The sequence below is a fragment of the Sitophilus oryzae genome, unplaced genomic scaffold (genome assembly GCF_002938485.1).
Source record: "Sitophilus oryzae breed Bouriz unplaced genomic scaffold, Soryzae_2.0 scaffold_1620_pilon_pilon, whole genome shotgun sequence".
Taxonomy (NCBI): domain Eukaryota; kingdom Metazoa; phylum Arthropoda; class Insecta; order Coleoptera; family Curculionidae; genus Sitophilus; species Sitophilus oryzae.
The window spans coordinates 4,113,866-4,127,454 of record NW_022146304.1 but is presented as its reverse complement, the minus strand read 5'-3'; the positions used below and the strand labels follow the sequence as shown (position 1 = coordinate 4,127,454).

The following is a 13,589-nucleotide window of genomic DNA, read 5'->3' as shown; positions in this document are numbered from 1 at the left end:
TATTAGAGTTGAAAAAAAATGGTTCTGGAGGCCATGTAACAATCTCAATGCATCATGAAGATATAGTTATTGGCAGTTTACTCTGTTCTGGCATATCTTTTGACTTTTGGGTTGGGCACATCTGTGTGGTCAGTTACGATAGGTTCTGACCTATCTTCTTAGTTGATTCATGGTTTTCTGATACATTCTTAGAAATCTGAGGTTACACTGCAGTAGTTGCATTTGTGCTATTAGTGTTTCAACAGGTTCCATGTGATGATTAGTTCTTATGTCATCCAGAATTCAGTTAGTAGCAAGGAACAACGGCCTAGAAGGGAAGATTTACTTAGATTTAAGTAAAAACAATCTTCGGATTGCCTTCGGATCTAACAGGACACTGTCTCCTCAACGAACACCTCAGTAGGCTGAAGCTGAGAAACAATGGTGAATACAGATTCTGTGGGGAAAATGGGGAAACACCAGAACACCTTATCACTGAGTGCGCCGAGACTATGACCGTTCGTGCCGTGAACTTTGGTACGGCTGAAGTGACGGCTGATGGAGAGTTGGCCTCTGTAGAGCCGTCTCAGACACTGGCTTTTATTAAAGTCGCGAGACTGTATGATGAGTTAGAACTCGTTATAACTCAAGAAAGGGGAACACACAATAGATCTGTAAGGTCGCAGTGATTAACTCCCCTCCTAAACATTCTACATTCTATAGTAGCAAGGAAACGCTTTCTAGATTTTAGACTACTCTGGACTTTTCAAAATCTTCCCTGACTTTAGTGAATCTATTGAAACGAAAAATTGTTTTTTCTTCAAATTTATTTTTCTCTCGGTACTAAAACAAGGAAGAGGATTGGTTTAAAAACGATCTCTATGTATCATGGTACAGTAATTGATAGTTCATTTCCTGCTATCACAGATATTTTTGATTGGAAAAAATGCCACGAGCTCACGCACGAATTTCCTCCGACCGTACCGCCGCGCTTGCCTCCCCGATTGTACCGGTCGGTGGACCAGCCAAGTCTTGGTCGCGGTACCTCGACCGGGTACCGCTCGGCAGCAATGGTGGCGTCGTACCGCTGCATTCCGATGATATTTTGTCTCAGAATGTACCTGGCCGCTACAAAGTTAAAATAGGGAATTTAGTCGAGGAATACCAACGCCGGTCGGCGGTTAGAGACGTGGTCGCTGCTCAGCGTCGGTTACGCTCCATTTTTTCATCTCTTTGGCCATCGTTGCCGAAACGCGTGTATTTATCCGTGTCGACACTAGTGTGATTGTGTGGTGATTTCAGTGATCGTTTGCTTTCGGGTCTTCTTCAGTTACAAGTGCGTCAAGAGTTTGTTGGATTTTTGGTTTGGCTTAATTGATATGGGCGCAAATGTGCGCGCATCTTGGATTTTAATTTAAACACATGGTAAGTGATTAACACTGTTTCTAAATTAATGCTGCTATGTTTAAAAGTGTCTGCTTAGTGTACATAGTTTCTGTCGTTTCAGGATTATACAATAATAACAGTGACCTTTGGTGAAATTTAAATCAGTTTAGTATTAACCAATTATGTTTGCTGTCCTAATATCCGTGTGTTTTAATATATCGTCAAGTTTGTTATACATTGTGTATCATCGTCTTAAAACATGACATATTTCTTTTATTTAAAAATATGATAAAGTTTCTTGTGATCAAACTGGTTTAATATTTTTAGTTGCAGTTTCAGTCCGAATATTTACTTGCTATTTTATCATTACTGAAGATGCTAGATGCTGGTTTCCCAGAGATAATAGACTAATCTACCTATGTTAAATTAAGAACTCTACTCAATTGGAATATTGGTTAGGTTAGTTTAGGAATGTCTTCAAGGAAATAGATAATTGTTATTAAATGTAAATATACCTACGACTTGGTGTTTATTTTTAAGGTTTAAACAGTAATGTTAAATGGAGTATTCAATTTAAAACGCGCATATTTTTGGTATGACATATCTATTTAAATCATTAACTGAGTTTCTAAGCTAAATTTCAATACTCAGAGCGTATTGTAACTTAAATTTGTTTAATAAAAATAACCAGACTGATACTTTTGTGGATTTACTATTGGGTTACGATCTTCATCAAACTATTTTTGATCCTACAAGAGTAATAAAAGAATCATCAACATTAATAGATAATATTTTTATTAATTATACGGATTACAACACAGGAGTATTGCATACAAATTTATCAATCACTATGCTCAATTTATCTATTTCACTGTTAATAAGGATATAAAAAATATGTCAAATTTTGTTACTAGAAGAATTTTCTCAAAACATAAACTAAAATATTTCAAGCAAAATCTCGAACTAGTTGATTGGGACAATGTAACAAGTATTAATGATGTTAATACATCTTATAACAATTTTGCTTATACATTAAACCACTTTATAAATGTGATTTTTCCATATAAAAAAATAAATATTAATAATAAATCTAAAAACTGGATAAGTACAGGCATAAAGATATCCAGCAAAACAAAAAGAAATTTATATTATAAAATGAAAAATGGTATTATTGACAGCTCTGTTTATAAAAATTATAGTAGCATCTTAAAAAAAGTCATTCTAGAAGCTAAAAAGAAATATAATAATGATTTAATAATACAATCAGACGATAAAAGTAAAGCTGTCTGGACGCTTGTAAATAAAATTTCAGGGAATAAGAAAGAACATTCTGTAATTGACAATTTTGCGCAAAAATATGATAGTCCTATTTTAATACTTAATCAACTTAATGAATATTTCGCTAATCTAGACATTGATGTTAACACATCTCCAGAGTCTAACTTAAATAATACTCAAGTATGCCAGAACTCAATATTTTTGCAACCGACTACCGAATTGGAAGTTGAAAAAATTATCGCTCATTTAAAAAATAAGAAATCTGTCGGAATAGATCAAATACCTACAAGTATATTAAAAGAAAATGCAAATATCATTTCTAAGCCAATAGTGCACATAATAAATTTAATGTTTCTAACAGGGACTTATCCTGAACAACTAAAAATTGCTCAAATTAGGGCAGTTCATAAAAAAGGGAGTAAATCAGATGAAAAAAATTACAGACCTATTTCTATCCTTTCTAACATCAATAAGGTCATTGAGAAAATCATATATGAGAGATTTATAACTTTTATTGAAAATAACAGTCTATTATCCGATCTGCAAAATGGCTTTAGAAAAAACAAATCTACCATTCGTGCTATTTATCAATCCCTTTCGAAAGTATTAACCTCACTGAATAACAATAAGGTCACCATGGCTTTACTATTAGACTTATCCAAAGCATTTGATTCCGTTAATCATAAAAAACTATGTAATAAGTTAGAAAATTTTGGTATACGAGGTATTGCTCGTCAACTGGTAGAATCATATTTGGAAAACCGAATACAATGCGTATTTGATGTGGATAAGGATGGAAAAGTGTTGTACTCAAATGAAATTTCAATAAAAAAGGGTGTTCCACAAGGATCGGTTTTAGGACCATTATTGTATATACTATACACGAATGAACTTCCCACTATTTCATCTGAGGTCATGTACGCGGATGATACTGCTCTGATTTTTAGCGAATCTGACAAAGAAATATTATTGAAAAGAGTGATCGATAATATTAATACGCTAACAGAATATTTCAATGCATATGATCTAACTTTAAATATTCAAAAAACACAGACTCTTCTGTTTGCAAACCGGTCGAACGATAAAATATCTATACCATATAAAGGGCACAATCTAACTTCTAAAGACGAGGTAGTGCTTCTGGGCTTACACATCGACAAAAAACTAGACTGGAAATGTCACATAGATTTTTTAGCAAAAAATATTGCTAGATATTGTTATGCAATGAAAGTTATACGTGACCAAATAAACGAGACAGCAGCATTGAGTGCATATTATGCATATATACATTCACGCTTGAAATATGGAATTATCTTTTGGGGAAATTCTTCTGATATTAGTAGGATATTGATACTACAAAAAAGGCTGATACGAACTATGTATGGAATGCATTCGAAAGATAGCTGCAAAGGTGTATTTATCTCAAAAAATATCCTAACTGTTATTAGTATTTATGTCATGGAATCAGTGTTATTTGTAAGTGATAACAAAGATTTATTTTTACAATGCAATAGAGATCATAATCATGATACAAGATTGTACAAAAATCTAAAATCAGAAAAATGTAATTATACCTTTATTCAACAAAATGTAAAATTTAATGCTGTAAAAATTTACAATTCTTTTCCCATGGCTATTAGAAACTTGCCAAGAAACAAACTAAAGTCCGCTTTAAGGGGGTATTTAGTAAATAAAGCGTTTTACTCAGTGCAGGATTTTTTCTTAGATAGCTCAAAGGCGGCTCTAGCCGTCGGAAGTGGATTTTAATTTAAATATTAAAAAAATGTATTTGTATATTTCTAAGATATATCTAGATGTAAGGAAATTATGTTAGTTTTTTCTGCCCATAGTCAATAGCATATTATATTTTGTTTTTCTTTGTTTAGACGGGTTCCACGTTCATATGAACATTATTTGTAATTTCTTTTACTGGAATGAATAAACTATTATCTATCTATCTATCTATCTATTGTGCTCGCTATTATCCTTGTTTATATTATTATGCTTAGATTAAGGTATTATGTATATATGACCTATGATGACCAATTTTAATTATAATTATCACCAATTATCACGTTTAGGATTGTGTATGGGTATGGGCCTCATTTGGTATAAATTTTCTGAATTTAATTGCTGAATATAAACTCAAAAATACACCTATCTAAAATTTTAATTCAAATACTTGTTCCTCTCCATAATTTAATAATTATTACTTTTGTTATCTCTCTGGCAACTTTGTTCTCCTTTATTCATCTCATGTCTTTGGCCATCGTTGCCGAAATGCATGTATTTGTCCGTGTAGCTACTAGTGTGATTGTTTGGTGATTTCAGTGTGTCTTGCCTGTCCTCACGTATGGAGCTGAAACATTTACTTTGACAAAAAAGAACATACCTACATAGACGACAGGTCATGCAACGGAAAATGGAAAAGTTCATGTTGGGAATTACACTTAGGGATAAAATACCCAATCTATGGTATGATTGGGTATTTTATCGAAAGAGAATATATATAGAAATTATACAGCAGTAAGGGATGCGGTGATATCTGTCTTACATCTTAAATGGAATTCGGCTGGACATGTGGCTAGGTTCACAAATAATGGACTGTGGTCAAAGAGACTTCTAGAATGGAGGCTGAGACACGAGGCCTATAGAAGCAGAGGACGACCTCCTAGTCGATGGATAGATGATATTAAGATGGAAATTGGATCCAAGTGGCACAAAATAGAAAGAAATGGCTAGAGTTGAGGGAGGCTATTGTTCAGCAGTGGACGGAATAAACTAAAAGATGATTTATTTTTAAATTACAATAGGCATCTCAATATTGACCCCAAAACTCGAGTTTAATAACATACAATTAAAATGGCGATAAGCAAATAAATAAGTAAATACTAACATACAAATAACTATTAGGCTAGGTATTACTAGGATATTTACTTAACCAATTGTTCAATATCTTCTTTCAAATTATTTATTTCTAAATTCATTAATATTGTTATTTAACCGTGAAAGTTACATTTCGAAATAATATTATTCTTGGATTATGAGACTGACAAGTTTTTGTCACTTGGGAACGTCATAACACCGGTGTTTCTACTACTCACGGATCGTTATTAGTGTAATGATCTTTTGATTGGTTGTTTTTGTAGATAAGATTCGAGTTGACAGGAATATATCATTAGTTTTTACTAATATCTTTTCCATCTCTAATTATAGGAATTCAAAGCAGGTATTACAAACTTATTTCTCTATAAGGTAAATTATAAATATATCTCGAAATATATAGAGGGTGTTTCGCTATTTAAAATGCGATTTAGAGTTCCTAAAAATGCTCCATATCAGTTTTCTTATTTGAAAATTTTCTTTGAACCTTTTATATGAAATTTGCGAATAACAGTAAGATAATTTTTAAATTACTAAATACAAATTTCTTGCCTTGAGCTGCTATTTTCTTAAGGGAGGAACCAACTCCAACGACCGGTTTCTGGGCCTACCCTTCATCAGATGGGCTGTCCAGAGGTTGTTTTTTAGGGTTCCGTACCCAAAGGGTAAAAACGGGAACCCTATTACTAAGAGTTCGCTGTCAGTCCGTCCGCCCGTCCGTCCGTCTGTCACAAAGGTTTATCTTCTGAACCGTTATAGCTAGACAGTTGAAATTTTTACAGATAATGTATCTATGTTGCCGCTATAAGAACAAATACTAAAAACAGAATTAAATAAATGTTTATAAATAAAAAAGTACTTTCACTAAACATTATCTTTTAAGTAAGAATTTTACATAGAATCTTTCAAGTCCTCGGCGTTAGGACTTCAAAACACAAAATATACTTAGATCCATTTTAACCCACACTAAACCAATGAACACAGGACAACAAACAAAAATGTAATATACAATACGCTGCTATGACGTTGAATTCGTAGTAAGGCAGGTTCGAATCCAAGGCCAAGGCGACTTTTTTTAATCGTTTTTGTTATTTTTTATTAATTTTTACAACTGTAATTTTTACATATTTTTACATATTTATTTTTACTTTTTACATATTTATTATTGATTAATACAATTTTTAATAATGTGTTTCTTCATTTTTTTTAAATTAAAAAAAGTGCCAGACAAATAAATCAAATATCTTATTTTTAATAACTGACTTGGTTTTATCTCACAACTCTTAGATCTACCGGGTACGTCTCAAAAGTGGTTCATCCCTACAACTTTTTTATTTTTTCAGATAAAAAAACGAGATTTGGTATGTTAGTATATGACATAAATTAGGATTGATTGACGTATTTAATTGTTTTTGGTCATTTCTTGTTTCACCGGAAATGACTACAACTTTTGATTTTTAAATGGCACCCTCGGTATTTTTTACTTTATTCCACAGAAAATGACACTTTGAATAGAATGACATCATATGTCAACTTTTGATATTTTCGTATATGGTTTATTTGAAATTGTAACATGCGGTTCATATCGACAATTTGACTCGAAATACCAAGTGTGTGGTACTAAATTATTCGTAAAAAATGCTTTAGATTTTTAGAGTTATAATTAAAAATACGTGTTGGGCATCTTTTAACCGGCCAGGACAAGACACGAAAAACACTAGACGATCAAATCTATTTTTCTAAGACTTCCTGATTAAAAATTACTGATTTTAGCACAGCACTCTAGATTGAAATTTAAAATAAGATTTTTTAAGTAAAAATGTCAGAAATTGACATATGATATGTCATTCTAATCAGAGGGTCATTTTCTATCGAATAAAGTAAAAATATACCTAGGATGCCATTTAAAAATCAAAAGTTGTAGTCATTTCCGGTGAAACAGGAATTGACCAACAACAATTGAATACGCCAATCAATCCTAATTTATATCATATACTTACTAACATACCAAATCTCGTTTTTTATCTGAAAAAATAAAAAGTTGTAGGGGTGAACAACTTTTGAGACGTACCCGGTAGATCTAAGAGTTGTGAGATAAAACCAAGTCAGTTATTAAAAATAAGATATTTGATTTATTTGTCTGGCACTTTTTTTACCAGTGGGAACTTGAATGAATGTAACATACCTGTAAAATGAGCATTTTTGGAAGGTACCTTGATTTATTTCGTAATGAATTTCAAATTTTTTTGGAAACACTTTCGGAAAATTATCTTGAAGTTTAGAAAATATTTACTTATTTAGGTTTTCCAACAACTACAACCTCCTGAAGGCGTTAAGCATTGGTATTGTTTTTGTGGTTCTTTGCTACAAAATCTTCAGTTTTCTCCCTTAAACAGGCCAGTTTTGTACGTGTAATTATTTACTAGGTTTGCAGTTTTTAAGCGGTGGTTTTCTTAGCACTTCCCAGAGTCCCACTGATAAGTTTTTTAAAATAGGAATAGGAATTGGTTTTTGTTTTTTCTTTCTCTTTATAAAAAGGAAGAGAATAGGAATTGATAGAAAATAAAATTCAAAATATTTATCTATTAGGTATGCATTTTATCTTGACCGAATTCTATTGCTTACTAATTACGTAAACAAAATACAGAAGTACGCGTAGAACGCAACCGCGTGTCGTAAATACTAAATTAATTAACAATGTCAATAGACACCTAGTTTCTCAATAACAAACAATTACAAACGGTTGAACGCGAGTGAGTTACCCTACACGAACGTAGGGAACGGTAGTCGGTCGAGAACGGAATTCAACTGACATTTAAATTAAATTTATGCTCGCTTGTGTCACAGAGTGATTATTTTTCCTTTTGTAAACGCTGCATTGATAGACATTATTGGTTATATTTGTTAATAAGTCCTTTATCTGCTATTAAACTATAATCATTGCAGCAGTTAAATCTTTAACCTTATAACAAGGAAAATTTTAGTTTAAGGGAAATCCCAAATATGGAAAAAAATATACACACATAGATTGGAGAGATTTGCGTCGCCTTGTTTTAAATGTAAAATAATTTTTCGGAGAAAACAGTTTTTGTGAGATTGTTTCTAAATGTTTGTAAAGCATCGCATATTTGTAGGAAAAAAAAAACGTTTTCCCCAATAATATCCAATATAGCTTTTCCATATTCATTATTCAGAGGATTATTCTTATGCCTCAAGCTTGATTTTCATGGCGATGATACGATATTAATTTTATTGGTTGCATTTAAAGACTTCGATTGGTTAGAAAATTACGCAGTTTTTAAATTTATTGCATTTTCATGCCTCCGTTCATCGGATATACGATTTGCTTGTGACTGGTGTCATTTTATATTTTCATTTCCATAACGATTTCGCTGTCTTATTTATAGTCTAAAAGCTAGCAACGTTTTCGAGAGAGAATTTTAAGAAAGCTGGTTCTTTAATATAATATATCTTTTGCTATGCTCTCCTGAACAGAGTGCGGACTGTCTAGCTGCCGGTAGACGTTGCGTTCACTACTGCGCATCATATCTGTATTCAACATTTTTTGTTCACTACTGCGCATCACACATTTTCCCTGTATTTCAGGTACTAAGAAGGCTAGTAGAAACCTATAGTCTAAGAAAGCTGACTCTTTAATATATCTTTTGCTATGCTCTCCTGAACAGAGTGCGGACTGATTCAACATTTTTTGTTCACTACTGCGCATCACACATTTTCCCTGTATTTCAGGTACTAAGAAGGCTAGTAGAAACCTATAGTCTAAGAAAGCTGGCTCTTTAATATATCTTTTGCTATGCTCTCCTGAACAGAGTGCGGACTGTCTAGCTGCCGGTAGACGTTGCGTTCACTACTGCGCGTCATATCTGTATTCAACATTTGTTCACTACTGCGCATCACACATTTTCCCTGTATTTCAGGAACTAAGAAGGCTAGTAGAAACCTATAGTCTAAGAAAGCTGGCTCTTTAATATATCTTTTGATATGCTCTCTGGAACCAAGTGCGAGTCGTCTGGCTGCTGATAGACGTTGCGTACACTACTGCACATTGAAAGAAGATTCTATATTTTAGTATTGAAAATACTTCTGGCCGCGTTTATATGGGACCCATCTTTGAAAAAACGACATGCTAGAGCCGCATGGGTTCGATAACCTGCCTGTCAACACGTCGATAGTTTAGCCGGCGTTATAGGAATATGGAATAGGGCAAGGCCGTTCAAAGGCCGAAATGAGGTAGAGGTCGTAAATAAATTGATCCATAATGTTAAAATACGCTTCGAAGTGTTAAAAGTGTTGAAAATTGATTAAAATCTGTTAGGTTTAAGATATTGGTGAGTACTTTTTGAGTTTTAAGTCAAGTATGTAGGTGAGAGAAATATTATGTGATTTATTCGATTGTATAAGCCGTGAAGCTAATAGGGTTTGTGTTATATTTCATGAATATTTCATTTTATTTTGTTCGTAACTGAGTCTTGTAAGCTCACACTGTATTTGTAAACAATAAGGTATTATCCTTATTATGGTACTTATATGTATGTATATAATTTTGTATTCTCTGTTTAATGTATTTGTACACAATTTTTTTATATATTTCTTAGTTATCATATTATTTAACAGTATCAAAAGTAATGTTGCCTCCCATTTTTATACAGGGCGGTAAAGTTTTCAGGAAAATCAGTTTTTTTTTATAATAACACTGATACTATTTTAAATATCTTTATAAAATTTAGTACTCGTCTTCCATGTATCAAGATGTATTTTTTCATATAAAAACAGTTCTGTAATTTTTATTTGAGTTGCGTCCTTACGGGATTGGGTTAGTTAATTAAATTTGATTTCTTGATTTTCTTAACAGTTTAATAGCGAAGTGCTTTAGACTTTAAATCGATACATATGATAATATTCTTTTTTCTCCGAAATTATGGAATTGTCTAGTTGTAAAATTTATTGATTTTAGTATACTTTAGTTGTTATCAATATAAGTTAAAAAGACGCTAACTTCCTTATTGCATTTTTTAATTGATTAGCAATTTTTTTGATTTTATCCAGTGTGTAAGCCACCAATGCACATGTCATATTTTGCACCCATACCTCATATTTGTATTTACCACATTTTAAATTTATATGTATGCATGTATGTTATTTTTGATTGTAATATAATATTTGCTAAACTTTCTATCATGTTTTATGTATTTGTATATCATTTTTTATAACTCCCGAAATTTTCACATTATTTTACAGTCGACATCAAAAATAATGTTGTCTCTGCACTTTGACGTAATATACGTATAAGTATTTGTTAAAACAATACTCGCCTATTTTATAAACATCATTACTTGAAAAAAAGATACCTATTTGGCTTATTTAGGTATATCCACTAATTTACTTGCTCTTCGAAGTAAAATTCATTTTCGAAATACAAGACGTTTTTGAAAATGAAAATGTCTAAGCACCTCTCGTATCCCAACGATCTCATAACTTATCGAAAAGGTAAAAACTAATGGTCGTGTAAATTTTGAACCTATTGAATTATGCTAGAACTGCTTTTTCCTAGTAAATTATGACAGTTAAAACTTAATTTTTTTTTAAATTTCATTATCTCTTGGATGGTCTATTTAATCATTATCAATTTGTTGTTCTCCTTTGTGGCTTTATAAAAATAATATTAAGTAGTAAGGTTAATTAAAAGTAAAAATAGTATTTTTACTTTTAAATTATAATTGACAACGACAAATCATAGGCTATGCTAGTCTTTGCAGTATAACTTAATTCAAAATTGGTCGCAAATTTCCTTAATTAACCTAGCATAAGTCGTAATACAGATTATATCAGTGTAGGAGTAATCAGATCGGAAGTCATAAGTTGAATCGGATATAAAATGCAAATATAATATATAAATATAAAATCCAATAGTTCACGTGATGACTCGAATCGAGTGGTCTGTGGTACCTTTTAAAAAATGGTGGATAAGCGAAACGGTTCATCGTTCATTAACTAAATCTTCGTTAAAAAAAATCTTAAATACTACAGAAGATGAAAAAAAAGCTAGAAAACTTAAATTAAACGTCAAACGTTGTCGAGCCTATAGAAATCGCAAGAAAATTGCTAAAGTTTTATCAGTAACTACAATCGGTACTTCTTTTTCGACCTTGGAAGATTTTGAAGGACCATCAGAGACAACAGGAAATATAAATCAGGAAGGTAAGTAATAATACCTAATATGAATATGGTTAATAAATATTACCGTGACTTACCACTAGTGTATATACGGATATGGAAAACGTCTCGGAGAGCCAAGATAATAAAAATGATTTTCATAAGAAATAAGAAGTTTCTTATTCGCAGCATTTCAAAAATATTTTATAATAGGCCACTGGACAGGCACACATGTCAAAGATATTAAAATTGAGGGGCTTATAATCCTAATCCGGCGTCCATTTGTCGTTCATCGTTTCGTCAAACCAGTAAAATTGAAATATTATCTGTCATTTTTGAAATAAACCAATAAAACTGGTTAAAAACAACAAGAGACTACGCATGACGGATTTATATTTAAACCCATCCATAACTAACTTAAAAAATATTGGAAACTTTTTTAAGTAAAATAAATAGATTGGTATGGGATGTCATCAGACGATGACAAGAAAAGTCTGTCTTACCTGAGAAAAAAAAAAGAGTATACATGTATACATCGATAATCTAATCATACTGGTAGTTTCGACCTTTAAACCGATATTAATTATTATTACGTTTACTTTCTTATTTTTCAGAATTAATATTAAAAAATTATAGGTACATACCGTTAAAATCAGAAATTTTGTTTCAGATTTATATTTAATTAATAAAGTCCAATGCAAGAAACAACATAATGAAACCACCATCACTAAGTGTCAAGATTTTATATTTATGGTTATTACCATCGTAGAACTTTAGAAAAATAATAAAACCTTTTTGTGACCAAATTTTATTTTTTACATTAATTTTTATTAATGTAATTTATGTTTGCTGCTTACCGCCACGACCTTACATTGCATGTTTTCTGTAACCAAGAAATAAATATCACAGTTCAGTAGTAAACATTATAAGGGTGACCGTAAAGTATCGAATAAGTTCATTTAAAATTAAGGGGTGTGTAAAAAAAAGTTTTTTTCTTCGACAACCGCCAACTTGTGTCTGGTATTTTCAATACGCCTATGATGGTTGCGCATGTTGCAAAATCTGTGAATTTTTTTTTTATTTATTCCGTTAAATACTAGTATTGAATTTAAATCGAACAAGTCTCCATAGCGTGGCGCGAAAACATTCAGCGTATAAAGCGAGAAGTCCAGAGTTCAATACCGGCTCGGGGTAATTTTTTTTATTATATTTTCGTTTATATTCTGATAGTAGAGTATTAAATAATAGTTTTTTTTAGTTACCAAAATTATGGTGATTAATAAACACCCCACAGTTCCTTCAATTGAACTGGACCAACAATTTATTAAAAATAGATGGAGAATATACAGTGTGTTTCAAAACAAATGCGAAAAACTTCAGGGGGTGATTCCTTGTTCAAAATAAAGGGTAGTTTGCTTTATAAACGTTGGGTCAAAAGTCAACCATTAAGGAGATATCGCGGTACAAAGATGGCGGAAAAATAATGTTTTTATTTTTTATCTTAAAAACGAAAAGAGATAGACTAATGAAATTTTACGGAAGCATTACTGTTATGAAAACACACTTTCTGGTAATTTTTTCACTTTTTTAAAACGAGTGGAAGGGGTTGAAATAAACTACCCCTATCATTCTTGTTAATGAAATTTAAAGAAAAATCTTACCAAACACATGCAAAAAAAATAATTTTAATAGTTTAGTTTATTTAGAAACTTTTTTATCTCTTGTGTTTTTTTGATAAAACTCACCGATTGGAAATTAAAAAATAAAATGTAAAGCATTACATGTCAGGACAAAAAACATTTTTAGATAAAGAATCTAGTGGGCAGCTGTAATTTTTTTAGGAAAAAATCTAGTCGGCCGCTGTCACTTTTTAGGATGTTTCTAATATT

At 31.6% G+C, this 13,589-nt stretch overlaps 1 protein-coding gene across 1 annotated transcript in view; it reads left to right on the top strand.

The window, feature by feature from the left end:
- The first annotated feature begins 1,109 nt into the window (after positions 1-1,109).
- Positions 1,110-13,589, top strand: part of LOC115880265 (protein expanded) — a 181,776-nt gene continuing 169,296 nt past the window's right edge. The window contains exon 1 of the mRNA XM_030897451.1: positions 1,110-1,404. The gene's annotated coding sequence lies outside the window, so the exon portion shown is untranslated. The remainder of the gene's footprint in view (positions 1,405-13,589) is intronic.